This window comes from Adiantum capillus-veneris, chromosome 10 (assembly GCF_014529385.1).
Source record: "Adiantum capillus-veneris isolate H3 chromosome 10, ASM1452938v2, whole genome shotgun sequence".
Classification (NCBI taxonomy): domain Eukaryota; kingdom Viridiplantae; phylum Streptophyta; class Polypodiopsida; order Polypodiales; family Pteridaceae; genus Adiantum; species Adiantum capillus-veneris.
This window is the reverse complement of record NC_140940.1, coordinates 60560515-60570338: the sequence shown is the minus strand read 5'-3', so window position 1 is coordinate 60570338 and position 9824 is coordinate 60560515. Positions and strand designations below refer to the sequence as shown.

The window sequence follows — 9824 nt, the reverse complement described above, 5'->3', positions numbered from 1 at the left end:
TCCACTCGTTCCAAAGGAATAAATCATTGACAATGTGTTTGATGACCGTTCTTTCAGCAGGCTGGTATGTATCATGGTTTGTCATCAATAGTCGTGATAATAGTTATAGATATATATCCGCGATTATTATCGCGTCTTTTGTCATGTCCCTTATCATTATACAACTTCTCGAAAGGTGCTCATTGGGTGGCCTAAATGAGCATCTTTATCCCGCGTGAGAAAACGAAAACCAATGAAAATATGCTAGTATAAGTTCAATGATGGTGAGTCTTATGTTTTCACTCTTCAAAATGATGGCAATGAATAAATAGCAGTTTCACTATTATTTAGTTGACTCTTGATAGTGCCTCTTGTGACAGTAGAAGGATCTATTACTAATAAAAGACCATAAAAGCAAAAATAAATAGGTAGCAAGATTGCTTTCATGATTAATAATGAGAAGCTCTTGGCTAGAGAAAATAAATCCCTAAAGGATAGTTCACCTACATGGGAGAAAATATTTCCATGTTAGCAAGAGGGAGTCACACATCCCACTTGTAAAAAAACATTTCTTTGTGGGAGATAATAATTCCTTAAAGGGAAAGTATACTACTATATGGGGTTCTCTTATCCTCTTCAATCCCTCGTGGAAATCTCTGCCCACATAATTTCCGAATTTCAACTTCAAAAAAAAACGTGTGAAAGTTGTAATCTTTCATATAAGGGAATTTCCAAAAAACTTATTGTCGGAAGGGCTACGTTATGCAAGCCGCAACGAGGCTAAAATTGCTTTGCTGCGTAAAGAGCTAGAGTCGAAGATTATGCATGAGGAAGATGATATGGACACTTTCCTTGCTAGTGTCAAGGATATCAATGAGCAACTCATTTCTGCAGGTGAAGTCATTTCAGACAGTTTCCTAGTGCAGATTGTTCTTGATGCCTTACCAGATTCCTACCAGACTTTTGCTAGTACTTGGAGACTGATGACCCAAGGAAATCCTGAAGTTGTCAAGTTTGATGCATGATGCACATTGCTGTTGCAAGAGTCACTGTCCAGAAAAAACAGGACTAGACAGCGTGCAGTTGAACAGGCTTTTATTGCTTCTCAAAGAAAGGGTGGTAACAGCAATGCAGACACTTCTTATGGTTCTGCTGCGAGTGGCAAAAATTATGTTCCTAATGCTTCTGCTGGCAGTACTTCGTCTGGCAATTCTGGTGATAAGGGAAAAAAGAAGATGCGTTGCCATTATTGTAAAGCCAATGATCACTTGATCAAGTCGTGTCCTAAGTTGAAGGCCAAAGAGGCTAAGAAGAAAGATGGTGGTTCCAATGCAAATGCTGGTTCCACTACAAATGCACCCATTGTTGAGTCTTCTGTGAAAGGAGACTGTGTTGCTGATGTTGAATGTAGAATGGGCTTTTAGCGCAGAGTGCACTTACAATCCTGTTGTCCATGATGCATGCTTGTCAGTTGCTGCAGATTCACATGTGTGGTATTTCGATAGTGGTGCTACAAAGCACATTACCTCACATCGTGAATTGTTTACCTCTCTCGAGTCTGTCCCTCATGGGAATTCAGTCACTTGTGCCAAAAATGCCTCTTATCCAGTTCAGGGAGTTGGAAAGATTGTGCTCACTGCTGCTAATGGCAGTTCCTTCACACTTGTTGATGCACTTTATGTACCTGGGATCAAGAAGAATCTCTTGTCTGTATCCGCACTTGCTAGACTTGGACTTGTAGTCAAATTTGTGGATGACAGATGTACAGTTCATGATCTCAGTTTTGGTGATGAAATTGTTGCATATGGGCTTTTGTGCCGTGGGCTGTATAAGCTCACTTTGTATGACAAGTGTGGAAAAAACTTTGCAAATGCTGTTGCAGATTCAAGGGCTATTTCAGATGCAAAACTTTGGCATGCACGTTTTGGTCATCTGAATTTTGTCAGTTTGCTGCGTTTGCAGAAATCTGATATGGTTGCTTCTTTGCCACCTCTTGAAGCACCTGTCAAACATGTTTGTGAAGGCTGTATTTTGGGTAAGATGCAACGTTCTAAATTTCCAAAGGATGGTTCAGTTCGGGCCACATGCAGGTTGCAACTTGTGCATAGTAATGTTTGTGGGCCCATGCAAACTCCGTCCTTGGGCAATTACCTGTACTTCATGACTTTCATTGATGATTAATCCAGGCATGCATGGGTATTTCCACTTAAAGCGAAGTCCAAAGTTTTTATGTGCTTCAAACAATTTCTGGCTATGGCTGAAAATGTCTTGAAATGTACTATGGGCACCCTCCGTTCCGATCGAGGGGGGGAGTATATGTCTCATGAATTTAATGCATTTCTGGCTAGTCGTGGGATAAAACACCAATGTACAGTGCCTTATACACCTCAGTAAAATGGTGTTGCTGAGAGGAAAAACAGGTCACTGACGGAAATGGCACGATGTATGGTCAAAAGTCAAGCTTTACCGCATTCTTTTTGGCTTGAGGCCATCATGTGTGCCACTAATGTACTTAACAGGTGTCCTACGAAAGCTTTGCAGTCTATTACTCCACATGAAGCATGGCATGATAGAAAGCCTTCTATTGAGCACATGCGTGTTTTTGGCTATTTGGCATATGCTTTGGTGCCACAAGTGCAACGAAGAAAATTGGATGATAAGGCTGTCAAATGTATTTTTGTTGGTTACAGTGCTGAAACCAAAGGTTACAGGTTGTATAATCCGCAAACAAAAGTTTTTTGTTTCACGGGATGTAGTGTTTGTGGAAGATTCTGTTCAACCCTTGCTGTCATGTACTAGAGACACTAATGTAAGCTCACAGGACATTTATGACACTTTGTTGCCTCTTTTCAGTGGTGGAAATACGAATGTAAGTTCCAATGAGGCAAATGTACAGCCTATGGGGGTTTCTGAAAATGTCGTAGATCAGCCTATTACTGATGCATATGTACATGATGTACTTGATGAGGAAAGGGCTGAAAATGAGCAGGCTAGAGGTATGCCAAAATGGCTGGTGCACACTTTGCGTGACAGTAAATTGGATGCACCTTTGTCTAGTCGTACTCATTCAGGCTCTCGCCATGCATATTATGCATCAGATTGTTATGCTTTGGCTGTGTCTAGCTTACATGATGTTGAGGAGCCTCTGACTTTTGATGAAGCACAAAATTCAGAAAATTGGATGGCTGCCATGCAATCAGAATATGATGCACTTATAGAAAATGACACATGGACTTTATGTGATTTGCCTCCTGGCAAAAAGGCCATTGGTACGAAGTGGGTTTACAACTTGAAACGCAAGCCGGATGGTGAGATCGATCGCCATAAGGATCGACTTGTTGCAAAGGGTTATGCACAGCAAAAAGGCATAGATTATATAGAGACTTTTGCTCCCACTTGTCGTATGACTATTGTGAGTTTTCTATGTGCATTGGCAGCTCATTTTGGTGGGGATGTACATCAATCAGACATTGTTACTGCTTTCTTGAATGGTGACATATTTGAGGAAGTGTATGTAACGCAGCCTTGTGGTTTTGTCATAAAAGGACAAGAGGACAAAGTGTGCAAATGTAACAAGGCTTTGTATGGGTTGAAGCAATCTCCTCGTGCTTGGTATGAGAAAGCTGACACTCATTTGGTCAAACAAGGCTTTCGTAACAGTCCAACAGAAAGCACATTGTATGTAAAGTGTGAGGGTGATGTATTTCTCATCGTGGTTCTTTATGTTGATGATTTGCTGATCACTGGACCAAATGAGAGACATATTGCTAAATTTAAGGCTGATCTGAATGCTACTTTCAAGATGAAAGATTTGGGGCCGTTGCATCATTATTTGGGTATACAGTTTAAGCAGTGTGATGGTGGTATTGCCTTGTGTCAGAAAAGTTACATAGAGACATCGCTATGTAAGTTTGGACTTGAGGATTGCAAACCTATTGCCACTCCCATGGAAACAGGTTTGAAGTTGAGTCTACATGATGCTGGTGATCCTGCTGATGTCACTCTTTACCAAACTGCTCTTGGCTGCCTCATTTATGTATGCAACACGAGGCCGGATATTCAGTTTGCAGTCTCACAGGTCAGCAGATTTATGCATAGCCCAGGGTCTAAGCATTGGCAGGCTGTCAAGAGAATTTTCCGCTACCTTAGTGGCACTTTACATCTTGGCTTGTTTTATTCCAAGAGGGGATCATTGCCACCAGACTTACATGCTTTTTCAGACTCAAATTGGGCTGGTTGTTTTGACACGCGAGTGTCCACAAGTGGTTTTTGTTTCATGCTTGGCAGTTCATGTATAGCATGGTTGAGCAAGAAGCAACCTATTGTGGCCACTTCAAGTTGTGAGGCTGAGTACAGGGCAGTCTTCACAGCTACTGTTGAGTGTGTATGGCTCAGACGCCTTATGGCTGATTTGGGTGTTGGACAGGACACTGCCAACACTATCTACATTGAGAGTCAGAGCGCATTGGCAGTTGTGAGGAACCCAATTTTTCATGCTCGCACAAAGCACATTGAGGTGCATTACCACTATGTTAGGGAGAGGCTCTCAGCAGGAGAGATCAGCTTGGCTTATGTGCCAACACAAGACAACCTTGCAGATCTTTTCACAAAGGCATTGTCTCCTGAGAAGCTTGAAGCTTTCCGCAAAGCTTTGGGCTTACTCCCTTTGTGGACTGACCTATCCTCAGGGCATGGCACTTCTTTACTCATGTGCCAGCTCGTTCACCGCATCACTCCATGGGGGATTTTTTACCATATACATGTGGTAGTGATGTGTGTGAACACTAACCGCCAGGGCATCCCTCTTTAGGAGGTTTTTTTCCCCGTGCATTGTATTACGCCCATCACTCTAGGGCTATCTATCTTTCCATTGCACACTAAGTAACACACTCTCTATTGTGTGCCTTGAGCTTCCTTCGTCTTCTCCAAGCTGTGTGCGTTTCTCTGCAACCCTAATTCCAACATAGATCCCTATTTTCCCTCTTTTGGATCCATACTGTGGTCGGTCTGCCAGCTTAACCAATATTCTAGCTTTTTCTCCCCTGGCACTTCCCCATATTAAATGATGAGTTTGACATGAGAAAATCATTTAGGAGAACTAGACATTAGTTATTATGATACTTCTCAACAAGGTATCAAAGCATGGTTGCTTTTTCTTCACAAAAATAGAGTGTTTTTTTGTCTTGTGCGGCTTCACCTTGCGGGCGCAACAAAAATCAGCAATTCAACAAAATATAAAAGCATCATAACTTTTTGCCTAAAACTCCGATTTCAATGTTTGAAGAGTTGTTATCAAGGTTTTGGGATGTTCCGGAGCTGTTGGTCATGACAGATTTGTCAAATTCTGCACCGAAAGTAACTTACAAGAAATTGATAACTATTTTCAACACGTTTTCAATTAAAATCATGAAGAGGTATGAGTTTTTAAAATTTCAAATCTATTTGTGTTAAGCTTCTTGTTATGATCTTTGATTTACCTTCCATGCATCATATTCACTTCGATCTGCATAAAAGAACTTAGATCAAGAGTTAATTATGTTGTATTCAATTAGATATCTACATTAATACGTGTTGAGTTTTTTGTTAGATGATTCTTGGATTTTCTTTTCATGGATTATATGTAGTGCGATTTGTGTAAAAGAAATAGAGTAAAAGTTTAGAATATTGAAATTACAACATCTTTAATCCTTCTTATTGTATAATTCTTGAATTTTCTTTTTATGTATGTTAAAAATTAAGCATGTTAAATTTACATCATCTTCAATTCGCTTTATATATTGAAAGAAGTATATAAATTGATTGATCTCTATACTTATATTTCATACATATCACATATATTCTTATGCATGTACATCGAGTTACATCAAAGTCATATCACTTGAAATCTTTTTAGTTTTCTTTTTGTTTCGATTGTGTGTAATCTATGATAAAGATGAAATCGATATATATATATATATATATATATATATATATTATTGAAATTACTAACAGTTACACATCTTGATAATCTGTGTTGTATTCGAAGATTCATGTTAAAAAATTATGTTTGAATAGTTCTTTTTATTCTTTTTATATGATTATTAAAGTGTTATGTTTCAATGATTTATATACTTACATCTCAAATAATTACAATTTTCATGATTTGTTTTATAATCTTCAATCGATATTAACTTTATTTCTCTTCTTTGTGATTTTTGATGATTTATCAAAGAGTTATATTTTAACGATTTATTGAAGAGTTTTATTTTGATGAATTATTTTCTCTTTTGATTGGAAAAATCAAAGAGTTATATATGATCATTATAATTGATTGATTTATATCATTTATTTACATATAGATGTTAAAAAGTTATAATTTGATAATTTATCGAAGAGATACATTTTTCAGCCAAGTTATAAAAAACTTATAGTCTTTAGTTATGATCATTTTTTATTGAAATTTATAATTTCATGTGATGATTAGGAGTCGTTCTTACTAATCAATCATTGTTGAGATGGTTATTACTCCATGGAGTTGTTCCATGATGTGGTTTCATGATGATAGAAGTAGTTCGTATTATTCGTTCATTTCTATTTTCTATTTTAAAACGATTATTACTCCATGGAGTTATTCAATGATGCCATGATGCATTCCATGATGATTACAAGGCGTTCGTATTAACTGTTTGTTATTGAGATTATTATTATTCCATGGAGTTATTCCATGATTCCATGACGCGTTTTCATGATGATTAGAAATTGTTTATACTGATCATTTAATATTGAGATGGTTATTATTTCATGGAGTAATTCCATGATGTCATGATGCGTTTCCATGATGATTACAAGTCATTCGTGCTGATTATTCTATTATTGATATGGTTATTATTCCATGGAGTTGATCCATAAATGCCATAATGTGTTTTCATGATGATGACAAGATGTTATTATTGATCGTTCATTTTATTAAGATGGTTAGTATTTTATGGAGTTATTCCATGATGCCATGATATGTTTTCACGATGATTACAAGTTATTTGTATTGATTGTTTTTTATTATGCCATGGAGTTGTTCCATGATTCCATGATACACTTCCATGATGATGAAAATTCGTTCGTACTAATCGTTCATCTTGTTGATATGGTTATTCTTCCATAGAGTTGTTTCATAATGCCATGATACGTTTTCTTGATGATTATTTATTTTTTGTATTGATTGTTTACTATTAAGATGTTTATTCTTCTATGGAGTTGTTTTATGATGCCATGATACATTTTCATAGTGATTAAAACTTGTTCGTACTAGTTGTTTATTACTGATATGATTATTGGTTTATAGAGTTGTTCCATGATGCCATGATGCATTTTCTTGATGATTAATTATTGTTCATATTGATTCTTTTTCATTGAGATGATTATTCTTCCATGGAGTTTTTGCATGATGCCATGACGTGTTGTCATGATGATTAGAAAGTGTTCATATTGATCATTCATCACTAAGATGATTATTCTTTTATCGAGTTGTTTCATGATTTTATGATATGTTAGAATTCATTTATACTAATCCTTTATCATTGAGATGATTATTATTCCCTGGAGTTGTTTCATGAGGTCATGATGCATTTTCATGGTGATTACAAATCATTCCTACAGATCATTTTTCATTCAGATGGTTATTCTTTCATGGAGCTATTCCATAATGTCGTGATGTATTTTCATGGTGATATTAGAATCCATTCATATTGATTATTTATTACTAAGATGGTTATTCATTTATAGAGTTGTTCCATGATGCCATGACGTATTTTCATAATCATCTTTTATGGAGATAGTTATTTTTCATGGAGTTGTTCTATGAGACATGCTATATTTTCATAATGATTAGAAGTCACTTCTATTGATTTTGTTAGTAAGAATTTCTTTCATTCGTGGATTTGTTCCATAATACCAAGATACATTTTCATGATGATACGGATGGTTTCTTATTGAAATGGTTTTATGTTCCATAGCATTGTTTCATGGATGACTTAGTATAATTGAGATAGTTTTTTGTTAGATAGAGTCATTTTAATATGATGATAATTTTTCATGATGATTTATTATAATTGAAAGAATTATTATTGCATGAAGTCAATTCATTATACCATGTTGTTATTTTAAGCTCATTTGTAATGATTAAGATGACCGTTTTGTGATTCCATGATATGGTTTTATGATATTTTGTTATATTTATTATTCTATAGATTTATTTTATGATGCCATGATGTTCTTTCATAATGATTTCTGGTGATGTAGATAGTTTTTACTTCATTTAATTATTTCGTGATGATTTATTATAATTTCAATGATTTCTTATTTTTATGATGAAAACATTATTTTGAACTTACGATCCTCAACTCAGTTGATCCTAAAAAAGGCTTAATTCTGATGTTGAATTAAAATCCATTTTCATGCTATGTTCTTTACATGCATCATGGCATACATTTAAGAATGCCATTAGTGTGCAAAAATCTATGGTCCTTGACAAAAGTTTTGGTTGACTTAAAAGTTCCAATAACAAAGTGCATCGTAAGTAACATAGTGTATTTTAGGAAATTTTCATTAATCTTTGTTTGTAACCTTCAAAGAGGGTCCCAGACTCATTTTCCCCTCACCTGGTCACAAACTAATTTCATTCTAACAACTTCATATCATGAGTTTTTTTTCCCCTTTTGCGTATAGCTCCATGGCTCGAGAGCTAAAGGAGCCTTTCACCATTAAGTAGCAATATACACAGGAGGCTGCCATGGCACGAGAGTTGCCCAGATGACCCTTTTACAATGCACAAAAGTTTCTTCTATTGGAAGCGTGGTGTTCCCAGCTTATGTCAGGCCAAGGGAAAGGCCAAGGGCCAGGACGGACATGCGGTCAAGGGGCGCTATATTTAGGGGCTAGGAGTCTATATATGGCACGGTTGGGTGGAGAGTTGCATGGTCCAGTCCCCCGCGGTCTAACATTGGTATCAGAGCAAGGTGGAGAGGAGGAAGGAGGGTGGAGCCATGGCGGAGAAATATGGCATGGTTCTCTTTTCAAGGCATGTACACTCTCTCTCTATCCCTCTCTCCCGGAATCTCTCTCTGTCTCTTTGCGGTTCATGGAAGCTCGCCCTCCTTTCGGTGAAGAAGGAGCAGCATGGCAGAGTCCTTTCATGGATGCATGGCAAGGTCGTGCTGCAAGAAGACCATGGCAGAGAGGGAAAGCAAAGGAAGGCATGGCTCTTTGGCTTTTCTCTCTCTCATCTTCAACCGGGCATGGCGATATTTCTCGGCATAGAGAATCGTGGACAACAACCCTACCATGGACGAGGGTGTTTCGGTGACCTGAATCAAATCGGCCATGCATGGTCTCTAGAGAATCGCCCTGGGCCAAGGAAGCAATGTCGACACAGTCTCTTGGCCAGTCAGCACCTGTAGCACGTCCCCATGCAAGGTTTTTGGCCTGCGCAGGCAGCAGCTGCTGCCATCGCCCAAAAAAGTTTTCTTTTTACTTTATTTTTATATTGGTGGGCGCCCTAGGGTGCCCACGGGACACCCCAGGGGTCCCTCCACACCAACCAGAGCCAGGACACTGTCTCCTTCTCGAAATCGGCCAGGGCTGCGACTAAGACATGGCATCGGCAAGGCTGTATGGGCCGTTTTTCACACATAATTTTTTTCATATATCTGAGACAATTTTATTCGACCTCGGCATTCCACCCTCGGCGTTTTGCTCAGGAAAGCACACACCATCTATACGACGGGCATTCTTTACAGTCGAGGCAACAGACTCTTGGGGCTTGTCGCCATGGCAATCAAAAGGGATACCGGTCAACACAAAAGCGAGGTTAG

The 9824-nt window shown here is 37.9% G+C and overlaps 1 pseudogene; it reads left to right on the top strand.

The window, feature by feature from the left end:
- Nucleotides 1-9129: 9129 nt before the first annotated feature.
- On the top strand, nt 9130-9824 carry LOC147448932 (uncharacterized; annotated as a pseudogene).